This window comes from Mixophyes fleayi, chromosome 9 (genome assembly GCF_038048845.1).
Source record: "Mixophyes fleayi isolate aMixFle1 chromosome 9, aMixFle1.hap1, whole genome shotgun sequence".
Taxonomy (NCBI): domain Eukaryota; kingdom Metazoa; phylum Chordata; class Amphibia; order Anura; family Limnodynastidae; genus Mixophyes; species Mixophyes fleayi.
Window position 1 is genome coordinate 31,325,503 of NC_134410.1, and position 18,912 is coordinate 31,344,414.

At 36.4% G+C, this 18,912-nt stretch overlaps 1 protein-coding gene across 2 annotated transcripts in view; it reads left to right on the forward strand.

The window, feature by feature from the left end:
* HTR2C (5-hydroxytryptamine receptor 2C) overlaps nt 1-18,912 on the forward strand; it is a 451,942-nt gene that overhangs the window by 186,084 nt on the left and 246,946 nt on the right. For both annotated transcript variants that reach the window (XM_075187205.1, XM_075187206.1), the window contains exon 3: nt 15,614-15,734. The gene's annotated coding sequence lies outside the window, so the exon portion shown is untranslated. The remainder of the gene's footprint in view (nt 1-15,613; nt 15,735-18,912) is intronic.

Here is an 18,912-nt window from a genome sequence, read left to right on the forward strand (position 1 = left end):
GTGTTCACGTAATTGCTGTCTAGTTAGAGGTGGACACAGCCGCAGATATGCCTTTCAGGAGCATTATCTGTAGTGGGTGCTCTACCCCTGGAGCAGCGATCCTTGTTGATGACGGTGATTGCAGTGTTAAAATAAGTTTTTAAATAAATAGATTTTAAAAAGAATGGCGTCCCCCACTCCTCGTCCCTCCCAAAAGTGGTCCAAGCTCCAGCGCTCAAAGTCTGGACTGGATGTGGCAATTACAGGGGCATGAGGTCCCAATGCAAAAGCTGAAAACAGAACTAAGCTATGGCAGTCTGGACTGGTAACGCTATCTGTAATGTGACAAAGACCAAGCCTTTTCACCATGAGACTGTACTTCTAGAGGAATCGGGCCTGCGCGTATCACTGTTTAGACCAGTAGGAGTTTTTGTTTTTGTAATACTCACATTAAATATAAACCCTCAAAAATATTTCAGCTCTGGCAGAGTTGAGGGCATCCAGAATTGGGGCTTTGTAGAGCAAGATATGGATTCTCAGCTACAAGCTGCTGAGCATGAATATTTGTTTGCTCTACAAATTAAACTTAAAATCTTGTCTGAGATAAATAGCTGTATACAAAGGAATGAATGTCACTGACTAGTGTTTGAGTTCTGACTGGAAGCCACCACTGGTACTTGACAATATACTGTTGTCACTAGTACTTGGTTCCTCATAGTCACAGATGGGTGTTAACATGTCACTGTTCTCTATTGCTTCCAACTTTGAACCTAAGCTATTCTCACTGATCCTGTCATCAGTCATGTCAAGGTATTTCAAATGCCTGCTTATTGCGATGGCCTCTGTATGCCATACAATGCAGTTATATAACACTGGTATAGCTTCTGTTACTAGCAAGGGTTAAATAAATAATGATTGACCATGTTTTATTTTGTATATGTAAAAAACTAAAAATTACCTAACCTATCAACTAAATAATTGATAATCCTATCCTGAGTACCCACACAAATCCATTCCACCACTGTTAAACTAATCTAACAAAACTTATTTCTCTTTTTATGTTCTGTTTTTTTTTATAAAACTAACAACCCATTGCTAACACCTATTTAACTGCCTAATAACAATAACATTAAAAATATACACACTGATACAAAACTTATGTAAGCAATTTTTTTCTTAAAGATACAAAAATGAATATCCCTTCACTAATATCTACCCAAGCAAAAAAAAAAAAAATAACGTACTAAGAAACATTAAACAAATGTTCTAAGGTATAAAACAACCGAAAACATTATACCTAATAGCTTGGAAATATATAAGCAAACACTTCCTACTGCCTAAAACACTAATAACCTCCTAGAATACTAAAACATAAGACAAAAATGGGACTAATAGGTAGTGTATAGGGAGAAAATAATCAATTTAATTATTATTATTATTATTACATGTATTATTTTTTTGTACTTTATGGCACAGTAACACTATAGCCACCAGCTCTTTCTTTCACAGATGAAATTGCTATGACAGGAGGGAGAGAGCACTGGCTACAGACCTTTTATTTATTTATAAATAACTTTTTGCTATGATCACTGTGACTAGCTGTCTCAGCGATCACATGGCCTGGGGCTATATTGATTAGTTCCCAGCTTATGCTATGTGATCGCAGCTGTCAAGTGACAGTGCTTTCATAAGCATCAGGTGTGTGCATTGTAGCTTATTTACATCCCGATAGAAACCAGCACGTTCTAACCAGTCGTAAATGTGCCATAGGCTGTTCTGAGGTGAATAAAAATGTTCCATTGGCAGTCCCCAGGCAGATAAAAATCCAGCATATCTAGTGCTATTTAAAGTAGGTGTCCACTCCTTTAATTCATATCCATATTGATAACAGGATGATTTCTAAACATTTCTCTGCTGTTCTATTATTAAAAGAAAATGTGTATATATATATATATATATATTTAAAATGATCAGTATTTTGCAGTAAATGGGTAAGGGGTGGAATGTGAGCAACCAGTCTGCTACATTAGCAAACTCACTTGTAAAATGTTTGGTACATCTCCAATTCACAAGTAGATAGGTAGTAGCAATTTTAGTACATACTTTTTTCTCCATCAGAGGGCAGTAATAAATGTTATTGTGAAAATGGTATAATGTTTACTTTTTAAAAATATCCAAGCACTTATCTGAGGCAATACATGAGTGTGTCTTGAGGAGGCGTCTTCATACACTTTAAAAATAAAATTGTTATATTTTTTTGCTGTGCTAGACATTTAAAATAAATATTTAGCATTGTATGATAGCTTAGAGATACAAGTCATGAAATATATCTGGCAAAAAATGTAAACATGATGGGGCTCATTTAACGTTGGACGCATTTGCACTTGGAATGTACGTAGGAAAGGCACACATAGAAAAAGCATATTTATGTTCAATTCGGTACATAGCACGATGCTCCAGGCTCAAAACCAGTAGTATTTGCACCAGGTGTATATGTCAGGCATAGCAGGTGTGCATTGCTAATGGGCAGCGCAGTGTTTTAATGGTTGTCACTTCTGCCTGTATATGTCAGGCATATATGGGGTCATGATTTTGATTCCTGACAATGGCCTTATCTGCGTGGCGTTTGTATGTTCTCCCCGTGTTTGCGTGGGTTTCCTCCAGGTGCTCCGGTTTCCTCCCACACTCCAAAAAACCATACTGGTAGGTTAATTGGCTGCTATTAAATTGACCTTAGACTCTGTGTGTGTGATAGGGAATTTAGACTGTAAGCCCCAATGGGGCAGGGACTGATGTGAGTGAGTTCTCTGTACAGCGCTGCGGAATTAGTGGCGCTATATAAATGCATTATTATGATGATAGCTGCACCCCACGATAGCATAGGGATTGCGTAGAGATAACATAAAAATGTGGTTTGACAGTGTTAGTAGTAAATGCTAAAGCTGCATTACCCTGTATGAGTGTCATATACACAAGAGAGAAAAGTGTATTGATGGTTATTAATTAAAGTCACATTTCAATACTAAAGATAATTAAATACAAACTCTAATAAAAATAATGACTTCTTTACTGAAGTTGGCAATAGCAATGTCAACACGTAGCTTTCACTAGATAAAATTTAGCCACAGTGCCAATTAATTAAGTGCTATCAGCTTTAGGCAAACCAGCCAATCAGGCTGCTAGATAGTGCTGCTGATCGTCGTTATCATCGTTGCATATATTTACACCATCCCTTCCGCACCTGTAAGAGATACGCTTCCTGATAGGCGTTTCTGTGTATTTGTCCACATCTGAGTCACATTTATGTGAACACACCCTTGCTGTACTATTCTTGGCCTACACTTGCCCGTGACTTCTCTCCCCCATTCCTTGTAAGGAGATGCTAGTCAACGATACTCAAAGACTATATATGGACATATTCATTTTTGCTGAGCATATCCTGCATGAAAATGCATGAAAACAGACTTTGGTCAGACTCTAAATGAGCCCCAGAATGCATATTATGTTTATTAAAGTTACACATTTAAAACTGAACAATTCATAATCATGATTTGCTAACAATGCATGGTTCTTGACTGACATGTATATAATTTAAATACCCCCAAAAGTGTCATTGTAATGATCTGGTGTCCTTTATGGCATCATGATAATGACCGCAAGATCAATATCACAGTTTTGAGTTACTCATCTGAAAAATGCCGCAACAAATTGATATTATATATCTGACACAGATATTGATGAATTTGTCACTTGAAGTTACTGAAACTGAGCAGGTCCATATTGTTATCAAAAAAGCAATTTCTGGCCTTAAATTACAACATAAGAATTTTAGTTTCCAAAAGAACATCAAAACTCTGACCACTGCAAACTTTAATGCTATTATCAAAAGAAAAGTGTTCTCCCTAGGTTGGGTTTGCATTATAGGTGCAGAATCCAACACATATTAGTTGTTTGATCATATATTCCATCATTTTCAAATAACTATGTCTGGCTTTAAAAAAAATCCATTAAAAAATTGAAAAACCTGACAAGACAGGTCATTTGGGGGAAACAAACAAACACATTTGACATTTTTATTGAACACATGAACAAATGGAACAAAGTTGAGTAGACAAAGCAATCTACCGCATGACAATCTAATTATATAGAAAGTGTGTGTGATTCCGACATGATTGAATGGATACCTACTGTGTAGCAAGAGATGGATAGCATAATCCATTCAGAGGAACATTATTTTATCTATAGGTCTGATAGCTACAACTTTTCTGGCACTTTGATATGCAGTTTGCAAACCAAGTGGTTTACTAAAGGCCAAACCGCGCATCAAAGTGTATGGTTTTAACTGGCAAGGCTGAAAGCCGCCAGCACGGTTTTTATACATATGACTATCCCATGTTAAGCGGCGGTTTGCCAAGCCACTTTTTTATTACAAAAACATAGACATGGTTCACACAGGAGAGATTGCTCAAACTGCATTATGTTTGAGCTATCTTGCTTGTCAGAATGAACAAAAATATTAAAGAGGTAGAAAGCCCTCCCTTAAATTTACGCTAAACCCAGTGTTACTCTGCATTAGGCTCGATCTTTTAGGGGAGGGAGGGCTAAGGTTCAGGCCCCAACACCAAAATTTAACCGGCCCAATGCTGAGTAGCACTAAATCCCTCCTGATACCCATGGCTAGTGGGTGCCAGGGGAAAAACAAAATGTGGAGCAAGTAGTTGTGACACTACAAATGCCAGAATGTAATGACAGCCCATGACACTTCATGCATGCTAACACTTGTAGTGCGACAAGGGATTGCACTATACTTTAAAAAGTTATCCCTGGTACCCATCAGCCATGGGTACCAGGAGGGACCCAGTGCTACTCAGCATTGGAACTGGGACTCTCTAGATGTTGGGGCCCAATCATTTGATAGGCTCCCCAGAGTTCCAGGCCTGATGCTGAGTAGTCTGGGCTCTTACATAATGTAAGGGATAAAAATGGATACTATATCCTGTGGATTGGGACTGAAAATCACATCCAACAAGTTGTGGTTTGCAAACCTCAGACTATGAGAATCCATTCTTGTACAGTTATATATAAAGAGTTAGGGGGATATGAAGGAGTGAAAAGAAAAACAATAAAAGCATACTAACCTTACAGATGCCTTTCCCTGGCTCTGCCAGGGTCTTCTATGTAATGCTAATATCAAAAGAAAAGTGTTCTCCCTGGGTTGGGTTTGCATTATAGGTGCAGAATTCAACACATATTAGTTGTTTGATCATATATTCCATCATTTTCAAATAACTATGTCTGGCTTTAAAAAAAATCCATTAAAAAATTGAAAATCCTGACAAGGCAGGTCATTTGGGGGAAACAAACAAACACATTTGACATTTTTATTGAACACATGAACAAATGGAACAAAGTTGAGTAGACAAAGCAATCTACCGCATGACAATCTAATTATATAGAAAGTGTGTGTGATTCCGACATGATTGAATGGATACCTACTAAGATAGCACAATCCATTCAGAGGAACATTATTTTATCTATAGGTCTGATAGCTACAACTTTTCTGGCACTTTGATGTGCAGTTTGCAAACCAAGTGGTTTACTAAAGGCCAAACCGCACATCAAAGTGTATGGTTTTAACTGGCAAGGTTGAAAGCCCGCCAGCACGGTTTTTATACATATAACTATCCCACGTTAAGCGACGGTTTGCCAAGCCGCTTCTATGTAAACGGGAAGTTCATGAGGCGGGGTAGTGACACCTTTTTAGCCTATTTAAGGCCAAATGGTATGTCCTTTTTTTTATAAAAAAAAAGTAACGCCTTAATCTGTACACAAAATAATTTTTCTCATTGTCAGGGGTTTGTCTTTACCACTCCATGCATTGGGTCTCTATAGATTGACATCAATAAATAGTAAATATATTTTACACGTTCAGTCTTTGGAGTTACCAAGATGACTTCTCTTAAGGTGGGCGGTACTGGGCTAGATGAAGAGAGAAAAGTTTATCAGAGCAACATACATAAATAAAATCAACCTTTATACATGTAAGGAAAACAGCATTCTCTAACTGCAAGAAATAGAGCTAGATCAATCTTATAGGTAAATAAAATATAGAAATAAAAAGAAAATAAGACAGAGGTAAAACATAATGCAAGTTATTTACAAACCACAAACTCTGCAGACTCACAATGCTTCTTTATGTGTGAAAGTAAACCTACTTATTGCTAGATAATTATGCCAATTAAGTAATGCATGCATACTACATGTGATACATGATGACACATATGTGGCAATATAGTGTGTGCACATTATTACATAGTGTGAAATAGATATTATAGCAAGTCCAGACTATTATTCATTGTCAAAAATTGTGAATCTCAAAATCTCTAGACCTGCAATGCTGCTTTTCGTGTGCTAGTATGCCTACTTGTCTCACTAGTGCGATTCAAAGTGCATGGTCCTTGGACTCACCCCCAGGAAATCATCCTGTTTTAAGGTTTCCTGGTTGAAGGATACTCCGGAAGCTGTGCATGTAGAAAAAGTAAAAAGGTCCTATTAAAGTCCAATCTAAATCTCCTCTAGTACCACCCCCTCCATTCATTTTCACTTTTCAGTTTATCTCCTAAGACACCAGGATTTAGCCTCATGTTTGTCTTAAGCTTAAAAGAAATCTACATCCATGAAGAAGTAAAACTGGAAGGTGCAAAATTCAACCCGTTATACGTTTCTGGACAAAACTCGATCTCTGAAACCTGAGAGATGATGGTGAAATCAAGTCCTTTTGTAGGGAGGAATAATTATATGCAAGCACCCCTTTAAATAAACCATCTTCACTCTTCTATCTCACTTAAACATCCTGTATTGCAAAATTACAAACGTCACTGCAAAATTAGAAAAATAAAGTTTCCACTACAGTTTTGCAGCTTTGTAGTTTGCAAACGATCCTTAGTGAGTGTGAGTGATATTGGGAAGCACCGACCGCACAGTCAATGGTCAACTGCTTTGCGACTGTAAATTTAAATTGATAGATATATCAATTAGCAAAGAACTTAACAATTTAAAGTTAGCTTGTTAATGTAGCAAAGTTACAGTCTATTCTCTGTTACACCAATTCTGGATGTAAACCCTTGATTAGCAATCCAGCACAGAAATTAGGAATAGAGAGTTATTGTCAGACACTACATTTTCTAAATAGAGTCCATATTTGAAGTTCTGTTGACAAAAGGACTTTACAGGGTAGATTTACTAAAACTTATAAAAATCAGAATCTAGCAAACATTTTTTAGAATGTACTCGATAAATGATAACTAGAATCTGATTGGTTGATGTGGCCAACATCTCCACTGTTGCTTTTTAAAAGTTTTAGTAAGTCCACACCTATCTGTATTTTTATTACCTTGGTTCTGTCTCTATACACCCAACATGTCCTTTTTTCAGTGGTCATGTATTCAGTGAGAATGGTCAGAATATATTGTAATATCTATTTTTTATTGGTCCTATTTTCTTTAAACGAGACAGACAATATTTGCTATATTTTGCAATGTTAGCTGGTCAAAACTAGTCAGACTTGTTACTAAACACCACTCTTCCGAGTTTACTTACTTAGATCAGTTAGATTGGCCTCAAAAACTGCACATCAATAAATTCTAATACCGTAATGCCTGTAGATTTTTTATTTTTTTTATTTTTTTACAATATACCTATTGGGGCTGATTCATTAAGGAAAGTAAGCCATAAAAATGAGTATGTTTTCTCCTGAACCAAAGCACGTTACAATACAAGGGGTGCATATTTATCATCATCACCATTTATTTTATATAGCGCCACAGATTCCGCAGCGCTGTACTGAGAACTCATTCACATCAGTCCCTGCCCCATTGGAGCTTACAGTCTAAATTCCCTAACATACACACAGACAGAGAGAGAGGGAGAGAGAGACTAGGGTCAATTTTGATAGCAACCAATTAGCCTACTAGTATGTTTTTGGAGTGTGGGAGCACCCGGAGAAAGCCCATGCTAACACAGGGAGAACATACAAACTCCACACAGATAAGGCCATGGTCAGGAATCAAACTCATGACCCCAGCGTTGTGAGGCAGAAGTGTTAACCACTTAGCCACCATGCTGCCCCAGTTTATTATTTTGCACATAAACTAAATACTGGCTGTTTTGTCATGTAGCATACAAATGCTTGATAGCTTTATATTTACACTGAAATTTAAAGTTGATCTAAGACATGCCCTACCCCAACTATAAATCTGTCCCCACATTTTAAATTTACACCCCTCACCAATGCAACATGATTTTGCAAAGGTGCAAAGTTACTATTTTTCTTGCTTTACTTTCCTTAATAAATCAGGCCCATTGCCTATCTATCTATCTATCTATCTATCTATCTATCTATCTATCTATCTATCTATCTACCTGCCCGTCTGTCTATCTATCTACAGAACATATATATCGGTGTTTGCATTTTCCCTATATTAAAATATCACCACACAATATTTTGGCTGTCCTCTGCTGACCCTATCTGATGCACACATTGCCAGACAAACTGTTTTGAAATTGAGAATATGCTCTTCAACTGCCAACTGCAGATGCAAATGATTAAACTGCATTGTTTTGAAATGAATAAAAACTGTTACATTGTAGAAGACTAAATGACAGTTTGTTTTGCAATTTAAATAGAAAACAAGTTTGCAATGTTACAGTATGTGGAAAAAAATTAAGTTGTAAAAACAACGTCAAGGCAAATATTTTAGACAATTACAGTTAAGCACCACAATGCCCTGGGAAAAAAACACTGCAAAATGCTAAGGCAAGTGGTATTCTGTAAAATAATATAGGTTGAAATTTGAAGAATTTCGATGGATTCCAAGATATTATGTTTTTTTCCCTTTGGGGGAATTGGCTTTTGTAGTCAGTTTGAATTAATCTTTTTACTCTCATATTAAGGTTTTATTGGTTCCAAATATTTTAATACTGTACATATTTTCCAGTCTTTCTTGTAGTATAGCGTTTCAATCCCTAGAGTTTTAAATGATACCAGCTCTATTAAATTCTCTTGAGTCCTATTTATATGGCTCTTTTATGCAGTTACACTGACTTCTACTCTCAACCTGTTTTTTTTCCCAAACACAGACTTCACATCTTATCTTTAAATCCTTATCCTTATTAACAAACTGTTAAATTAAGAAGAAATGCAGCCAACTACCATATATGAAATGTACAATTTCAATCAGGGCCTGATTAAGGGTGGTTCTAGACGCCCTAGGCTAATACACTAGTAGCAGAGATCATGCCCCCCCACCAAATATTTCATCAACCCCCCCCCAGCCATTTTATTGACTTCTCAGTCATTTCATCAACCACCAGTGACCAATTCATGACTCACTGGTGATTTCATCACCCATCCTCCAGCCATTCCATTGCATGTCCAACCAATTCATTACCCTCTTCAGCCATTTTATCAACCCCAGTGGCCAATTAATGACCCCCCACCAGCCATTTCATCACACACACCTCAGCTACCCCCAGACAATTTATCACCTCCCCTCCCCCCAGTTATTTCTGTAGCACATGTCACTGTTGACATGTCTTCTGTCCCCACTCTTGGCAGCTGTCTTCTGTCCCCACTCTTCCCTCTTCTTTCTCAGGATCTGCAGAAATCTTCTTTTTTCTTGGTGACAGGCAACATGGCATTATATCCGATTGCTGTTAGCTGCCTGTCAGTGTGGGTGTGGATAGTACTTAGTCCAGTCTCATGGGATGTGGTAATCTCACAAGTCCAGACAATGAAAACTGCCCCACACTGAAAAGCAGCTAACAGATTTCAGCTAGCCCTGGGAGCTCCCCAACACTTGTATAACAAAATTATGGCTTTTTCCCAAGACCCAAGCACCCAAGGCTGTGGCCTGCTCAGCCTATTGGTTAATCAGTGACTGAATTCAAGTGTGATTAATATCTGGTATTTTACCAGCTGTTTTTGTCATCTGAAACATACTGATTTAGGGTGTTTGTGTAGATCAGTGAACCAGGTTTAAGTGGATACGCAGCTTCGAAAATAAATTGGGCCTGATTCATTGAGGAAAGGAAAGCAAAAAAATGAGTTCCTTTGCACCTTGGCAAAACCAGGTTACATTGGAGTGGGATGTAAATGTAAAATGTGGGGACAGATTTATAGTTGGGGTAGAACATGTCCTAGATCAATTTTACATTTCAGTGTACAATTAAAGCTATCATGTATTTGAGTGCTACATGAGAAAACAGCCAGTGTTTAACTTATGTGCAAAATAATAAACTAATATGCACCCCTTGCATTGTAACATGGTTTTGTCCAGGAGATAACTTACAAAATTTTTGCTTTACTTTCCTTAATGAATCAGGCCCATTATGTTTAATAGTGGAATTTCATTAACAAATTTAAAGTGTATGACATCTTCTGAACTGTTAGTTTTAAAGGTGGACATTCTATAAATCTCTAGTGAGAAGAGCAAACTAATGTTTTCTAAAAGAACGACAAATTAACACGTGAACATTTTTGCAAGACATAAATCCAGAGGTTTTGGCTGCCACAAGTTTTTATGGCAAGATACACGTACTGGAACTCCAAACATAGATTGTAATATTATAGTAAATGGAAAATGTCCTCTTAAAAAGAAGCAAAGATTACGATGCTATTGCACATCAATTATTTACAGCTATCCTTATCAGTTTCTTAAATGCCAATATTTCAATAGAAGTATAGCACAGCAATTGTCAACAAGCAATGCCACTTACAACTAGATTTTTAATGCATGCTGGGCTGATTAACATAATTAGGAGAGCAGCCTGCAATGTGCACCAGTCACCTAATCATGGTAAACAGCTGCCCTTCTTAGCCAGAGGCAAGTTGACTAAATATCACTAAGACTTTGACTGTGAGACCAAATGAATGTAGTAAAGACCACAAACTTGGCACATAATGCCAACCGATAGTGCACTTGTATAAATGACATGGGATAAACGGATCCCGGAAAATTATACTTATATAAGGTTAAATATTAAACATAAAGGTGTTTCTTTAATTAATATCTTCCCACTCTCAGTCCATATAAGTATATTATTCCAATTTGTGGCTAGAAATTGTTATTATCTGTTCCAGCATTCAAACTGAACACTTTACATAGCATTCAAAGTGAGCACTCTATAAAACTCAAGCTATCTGGGATAGAAGTAACTATGCAAAAGAATGATGAGACAATTGTAATTGTTTGCTATTTATTCCCATATATACCTGTATATTGCACTTAAAAAAAAACCTTGATATTTATTCCTACATCCTACCAAAAGATCTCAGTATTTGCTGTGAAAGAACCATGTGAAACTTGCTTGGATATTTAAGGCATATAAAACAATTGTTTACTACATAAAAAAAAAAGCACAAATTAAATTTATTGTGTCCTCATCTTTAGACATTCAAATCTTCTATGGTGCTGAACAAAATGAACAAGGTTAGAAAAGGAAACTTTCTCTAATCATGGTGTTAATTTATTGTAAAGTCCCATGATTGATTAGTGCTTCCAACAAATACGAAATATGGGGGAATGAAGGATTTATCCTATATCTGGATCAATATAAACTTGTTATAAATATCTAAGTGCAATTTTATTGGTTTTTGTTTATTAGGAGTTTTGATCCTAAGTCATTTGCTGGCTTGGTGGAGTCTTTATACTGGATGAGTGGCTTGTCAGGTTTCTTTATTATAGCAGGTTTATAAAACTTAATTTGCTTACATTTTCTTATGATGGTTCTCCTTGAACTAGTGGTAGCAAATAATGTTTTTAATATATACTGCCCATCCACCTAACCCTCTCTCCGTGATTGATCTCCTCACCTCTCTTCCCCTGTCCCGCTACTCACTCCTTTTTGCGATTGATTCCCTCTGACTCTCCATTGTGCCTCCTGTCTGTTTCTCTCACTTTAGGATGTAAGCTTTTAAGAGCAGGGCCCTCTTTCCTCCTGTCTCTCTACCTTTTCTTCTCCTCCAACTCAACTGTGCTATGTTTGGAGCTATTGAAGTATTGGTAATTTTGTTCACTGTTCTGTACTGTTTTACCCTGTATGGTCCACTGTCTGTTTTCAGACAGTGGCACCCTATAAATAAAGATTAATAATAATAATAATAATAATAATAATAGTAGTAGTAATAATAATAATGTATTGAGACACTGAATAGTGGTTGTAATACCAATGCAAATTGACTTTAATGTGAGTCCGATGAATCGTTTTGGTACAGTTCATTCTTATCGAGGTGTGCCTCATTTTCCTCCAGCATTTTTTATGTGTTTAAGGCAACTGAGAAGTACAGTTTGAAGTCCTGTACACACCCTGATATCCAAGTGTGTTCTCTGTGTATATATAGAATGTGGCAGACCCCTACAATTTTGGACTGGGGCATAAAGAGCCTACTGGAGGAAATGCAATGGTTATGGTCCATGAAACAGCGCATGCACCCCATGAAGTGGCAGCACACTGCTGAAGGGGTATGGCCAGCCACCAGAGGGTGCATGTACAGCCATCAGAGAGGTGTGGCCAGCCACTACATGTGATATCTGTACATAGATGCTGGTATCTGTCACAATATATTACAAAACCATTAAAACAAATGTCACTCAAAGCTACAATCACAATCTCTCACTAACCACTCAATGTAAAGACAGCAAATACAGTATGTGGTTAAATAGTTGCCCAAAACATTAGTCAATCACCCAATGTTACATCAATATCTAATAACAGCCTAATTTGTCTTAATGTGTAAGATGTAAAAACATAATATGTGAAGATTACATAACTACCTAAATAGCCAATAGCAACCTCAATAATTAATCCCTTTAATGATATAACACTGTTGTTAGATTTAATGTGACAAGATCAATTCAAAGTATAGTTTGTACAAATGTATTTGATAGGTAGTAATGATCCATAAAATTAATCCAACAAGATATAGTCTCTGCAGTCCTGGTCAATGATGAATAGGGTGGTCAGTAATTACCAAACATTAGTCAGTAATTAGCGAACATTCTTTAGACAATGAAAAAACTCACATTTGATGTACAGCTTAAAGGATCATGTCCATCTACGCAACCCTTGACATGCTCAGGATAAATCTACCACCCTAATGGCCCATGCGCAATGAAGATGTTCACAAATTTATGCAGAATTTCCAATCTTTCACACAGAATATCCTGCAAAACGATTTTATGCAGTGTCAACTCACAATTTAAACAACATAAGCATTTAGCACTTGATACTACTCTTTCAGGATATAATCTTTCATTCCTTTAATATGAGGCAGTCCTGTTATTGGATGTAGTGGAGTTCTAAAATATGTACCTAATTCTACACCCTTTACACTGAACTGAGCTGTTAAATGCAACCCACAAAATAATATTAATCTAATAATGGAAAGTCAAACTCTTATATTAAAACTCTGCATTATTACAATTGTAGTAAACAATTCTCATAAATAAACATTGCTACATACAATAAAAAACAGTAAATAGAATGCATGCAAATTACCTTGTATTTCACTCTACGGCAACTCTTATAACTAAACCGGGCAATCTGTGTTCCACTGTGGAATGCACAATAATTCCAGCTATGTAAACTGGCAAATGTCAAAATTATGCACGTTTAATGTCTAGGCAACATTATTAAGAAAGTGTTAGTTCTCTAGGCTAGCGCCCTCAAGCAGGGGGGCTCACCGGGGATTTCCCTGGTACGCCACTGGGCCAGTCCAATCTTGGACTCTTACTGGCATTAACACCCTAACCATTTGGATCTGATGGGTGTAGATCTGATAATATCATTGTTACATGTACATGAACATATGCCACTATACTTGTATCATTTATAGTTCTAAGTATAGAAGATAAATTATATTGTACAATATATTTTGTTTAATCGACAGCAAGATTATGAAACTTCTGCAATAAAACGTGTTATTTTATGTATGTTTATTCAAATACAGAAATTCATTAACTTTTTTTTTTTTTTTTAAATGGCATTATATTTTGTACCAAGGGAAATTTGTTAATTTTACTTTTAATTAAGATTAGGAAATGTATCATTATCTATTCATAGCCCACCAAAATTGCACTGCACATAAACTGAATAAATCTGAATGTGCCACTGCAGTAACTTAGTGATATAAACATGTGATTATATCTAATAACAATGTAAAACTTTACTGACTTATGTTTCTAAGAAACAAGTAAAAAAAAATTCAACTGCTCTAAGTGTTGTCTAGCAAGCTATCTGTGTCAATCACAATATTATTTTTTGTTATTATAATTATTATACTTTATTTAAGTGCCAAAATATTACAAAATGGATTTTTTTGTGGGGGGCGGGTGTGGTGCGAGTAGGCGGGTTTGGTATGCATTTTGTATTATTGTGCATCAGAGAGAGACATACAGGGCCTGAGTCATTAAGGAACATAAATTCCGTTCCATGACGCATTTTGCGCTAAATTAAACTGCACTTGCCAAGAAACTGACTATATGCAAGTGAACACAGGTACATCCAATTCATCTTTGAGCGTAAAGGACACTTCTGACAGCTTACGATTTCAGGGGTGGCACGGAAGAGGGGGCATAAGCACTTGGTCAATGTACAGTAAGGGTATGCCAAGCTCGATCGCATCCAGCAGCATCTGATTCAAGCTTTGGGCATCCCTCAGGTACATGCTTTCCGTCGTATCACTTGCACCAGCTACAGGTCAGGTGTAAGTGCCGAGTAATAGTGATGACGGTGGCATATGTATGCTAGGACATGAGTTTGCAATCAAGAGCAACTGTAAAAACACAGTTTCATTTAGTATGACCTGAGAGTAGAACGACCTTGGGTGTAGGAGATTTATTTATTCAATTTATTTATATAGTGTCACCAATTAGACAGTGTTATTCAAAGAATATTTGCCATTCACGTTAGTCCCTAATTCAAGGGAGCTTACAATCTAAATTTTCAAAAACATATACACAAAGACACACACACAGGATTAGTTTTGTGAGCAATCAGTTAACCTACCAGTATGCTTTTGGAGTGTGGGAGGAAACCAGAGCACCTGGAGGCAACCCACACAAACACAAGGTGAGCATACAAACTCCACACAGATAAGGCCATGGTCAGGAATCAAACACATGAGCCCAGTGATATGAGGCAGGAATGATAGCCATTGTTCTTCTGTGCTCAGATTTGGCTGATATGAGGCAACGAAGCCCCCACACCCTCTCCAAGCCCTGCAGCCTGATGCGCCCTCTCTTCTCTGAAAAGTTAAGAGCGGAGCCCTCTTCTGAGGGGCACATACACAGTGGGCACGTGTGCCGGTCTGCCCATGCACAAAAGAGGAGCTCCTAAGGCCCAGGGATGTACTGTCTCATCAACGACAGACAGCAATGGTACCAAACAAAACGATACAACTTTACTGAACCTTTAAATAAAACAAAGTAAATTCAAATCACTTTAACTGTTTTCTAACATGCAATTACTAGGCTTTGGTTCTGCTGAATGTTTTGCTTTAATTGCGCATTGCAGAGTATAGAAGGACAATACATACTATTGAGAAATAATATTACTTTATATGTTTACTTTCAAGGAGGATAAAAGGATTTCTGATTTCAAACATGCTGCTATTCTTGATGGAATATAAAGAAAATTGGCCATCTGGGGGACACCAAGCAACAAGGACGAAATAATATAAGAAAACAATCGATAAGGTATTTACTTGACACTTCTTTAAGAATAATGTTACCTATCAAACTTGAACATATAAAAAGTTTAGAAACTTTCAAAAAGTGCCTCACGAACAGAACAAATGATTCATTTGTTAAGGGACATTTAGCTACAGATTTATCTTAAAGAGAAAAGAGGTTTTTGGGACAGAACTACATCTGCCTGAGTAGTGGAGGAATACCTGGCTGTGGGGGACGCCATTTATGAAAATGCAGCCTATCAGTTCACAAACTTTCTATCAGTTTAGTAGAAGCCCCTCATGTCACCAAGTTATTATTGAATATAGGATTTTTTCAGGGCAGCACGGTGGGTCAGTGGTTAGCTCTTCTATCGGACAGTGCTTAGAGTCATGCATTCGACTCCTGACCAGCACCTTATCTGTGTAGAACTTGTATGTTCTCTGTGGGTTTCTGCGGGTTTTCTCCCACATTACAAGCAAAACATAATAGTAGGCTAATTGGCTGCTGACAAAGTTAACCCTAGTCTGTCTTAGGGAATTTAGACTGTAAGCTCCAATGGTTCAGGGACTGATTTGAGTGACAAATATTCTCTTTACAGTGCTGCAGAATTGGTGGTGCTATATAAATAGATGATGATGATTGTCATGATAGCTGATTCAGCCCACAATATGACTACATCCATTGCATGCTGGGAAATTTAAGCAGTTTTGCTACTGTACACAAATAAATAGACACTGTTACAGACAATATGGCTAGAATGCAACTTACAGTAAAATAATTTTAAAAGGTGGGATATATTCAGTTTCCTGTTTAATTTGCTGTACAGTCCTGTGTTTAAAAGAGTAGGAGGCATATTTACTAAACTGCAGATTTTAAAAAGTGGAGATGTTGCCTATAGCAACCAATCACAATCTAGTTATCATTCATTTAGTACATTGTACAAAATGACAGCTTGAATCTGATTGGATGCTATAGGCAACATCTCTACTTTTTCAAACTTGCTGTTTAGTAAATATACCTCTAGCACTTATTGGCTGTTCAATCAATACCGCTTTTCTTGATCTTGCTTTTATATTACTTTCGATAATATACTTTATTGAGTATTCTGTATAGGTAACACTTAGTAAAACATGGATATGCCCAGTCTTCTGGTCATGTTGGGAGAAACACAAATGTAAAATGCTTCATGAAATTGTCTTAAAACTGTGTTTTAAAGATTTATGTAAAGTAGTTGTAGCCATATTAGTCATTTGGTAGCAGTTCTGTGTTCATGTGCTCAGCACACAACACACCTTTAAACATGCACAATGAGCATTGTGAATGTTTTAAAGGGTGCTGTGCACTGGGCACATGAATGCAGTCTTGTTATTTAGAGAGAAGCTATATAGGGGGTTGCTCTTGTCCCAAGAGGCATGCAGACCTTAAAAGTAGCAAGTGCGCTTATATAATGTATTATTTGGTAGCAGTTTAAACAGCTTCAAGACTGTATTTGATTTTCTTTTTCTTTTCATTTGGTCTAACAATTGCTTTTCCAAAGCACATTTTTAAAGATTCTTTTCATCAGGTCAAGAAATAATGATTTTACAGGTGTTCATTAATTACTGGGTAATGGATCACTAATTAGTCTGCCCAGTTTCATCCTATCACATATGCTTTTTACACAGTGTGCAATGGTGTTAATTATTGTTGAAATGATAAAAATTACGGGATTGAAGAGACTGCACCTTAGGACTGTGCGAGGATAAGTAAAATTATTAAGGCTTTTATTGCAGAAAAAAAAATCCTTAGTACTGATATCACTTTCTCGTGACACATTGATTGTTGGCTGCTACATTTAGAAAAAAGTGCTATGTAAGAAAGCACTCAAGTTTTGTTTGATGTCAGCAATGTATTTATAAAGCTTTTCCGAGATGAATAATAGCAAAAATGTCCTTGTGTGAAATTGCAAGTGTCAAATATAACTTCAAACACAACTAAAATAGTGTTACAAATCCCTTTCCTGGTCATACAATCAGAAGTTCTTAGTTTAATATAATGATGAAGTCTCAATCACAAGTGAACCTATTTGGAAAAACAGACATTCTCATTAATCATTTTAATGATTAATTTTATATTACTTGTGACAATTTTATATATTACTGAAACTGCCATTGGTCAAAATTGACTTATTTGTTTACAATGGTTTACTTTAAAACTCTTCCTTTTGGGTTTGGGAGAAAACAGCTCTTTTGGCACATGTTCAAAATATGTCAATTTAACTATTTAGTAGAATCGTATTACATTCTCCTTGTTATAGAGCTGATTTGAAATTGTAGTAATTGTAAAGTAAAAATGAACAGCATTGTTTAATCATTCAGGATTTACAAGATTTTTTTAATGGGGGAAGGGTTTGCTATTCATGAAACCATTCAGCTGGAGAAAACAGGTGTTATTGTCGGCAATATGCTTATTTTCACTTTTTTTCTATATTTCAATCGGGTTACTATTGACCATAATTTCCAATGGGAGAGTTTATTTATCAAGCTTCGAGGCAGTACATCCCATCTAAGGATAGCATTACCAGAACAGTAGCATTAAAAAATGCTGTATCTGTACCAAAAGAAAAAATAAACTTTATTCTTATAAATAAATTTAATTTGAGAAAAAAAACAACATTTAATATATTTTAATTTATATATTATTGTCATGGATTTATATGAATGATTAAATATTACCTCAACAGTACTGCATAATATGATGACACTATATAAATAACTTGTAATAAATGAATCTATATTTTAAACATTCAACACCTGAAAGTGGTTTTTTAATCATAGAGAAAAAGAACACCAATAATATATCTATATTTAACAGTAACATAAAAATACAGTTCATGCACTTACCTAAATACATGGATATATTATTATTTATTTTCCTTTGTCTCTGTCTTCTGTTGTCTCCATTGCGAGTGGTTAGGGGGATTCAAATATAACTGGTATGCTAATTAAAATATTTTTTGGTCATTTACTGTGTGGTGATTGGTGTCCTGTATGCTATGGCTGCTTTTTAGGCCCAATCAGGCCCTAGCCCTGGGAAAAAAATCACATTAGTGTATCCCTCACCCCTTTACAAAATGATTTCTAACGTAGTTCTGCATTGCACAACTAGGGAGTTCAACATATCCATAACTTTAATGATTTGCTAGTGTGGTCCCTGAAATATA